Here is a 509-nt window from a genome sequence, read left to right on the forward strand (position 1 = left end):
TGTGCTGCAGGGACACATTTTTAGGTTATATAATCTGACTACTTTTAGATTACTTTTGACCTAAATCGTTTTAAATAGGATAATCTTGTGCCATATTGATATAAAAATATTAAGAGAAGAAAAATATATCCCATTCGTTATTAACAGTATTAAGTGCAATAAACATTGCATTACTCAAGGTTTCCAAAACTGGGGTTAAAAAAGCCACTGCCTTCAAATAAAAATGAATTCATCAGTTCATCAGTAACTGATGCAATGTTGAGAAAATTGTTCTTAAAATTGAAATTCTTTTTGCAAATCCAGTGGTCAAATGCTAAGAGTAATCTCTTAATGTTTTGTGTAATTATGATGATCTCTGTGTCAATGTCCACAAAACTGGAAGACTTTCTGAATGCATATAAGCACTATTTTAGAAAATAAATGTAAAAGATTAGGAGGATCAATAAATTCAGAATAACTTATTGCTATTGTTTAAATAATATGTAATCATGTCCTTAATAAAAAAGTAA

This window comes from Sinocyclocheilus grahami, unplaced genomic scaffold, assembly GCF_001515645.1.
Source record: "Sinocyclocheilus grahami isolate Dianchi unplaced genomic scaffold, SAMN03320097.WGS_v1.1 scaffold2366.1, whole genome shotgun sequence".
NCBI lineage: Eukaryota > Metazoa > Chordata > Actinopteri > Cypriniformes > Cyprinidae > Sinocyclocheilus > Sinocyclocheilus grahami.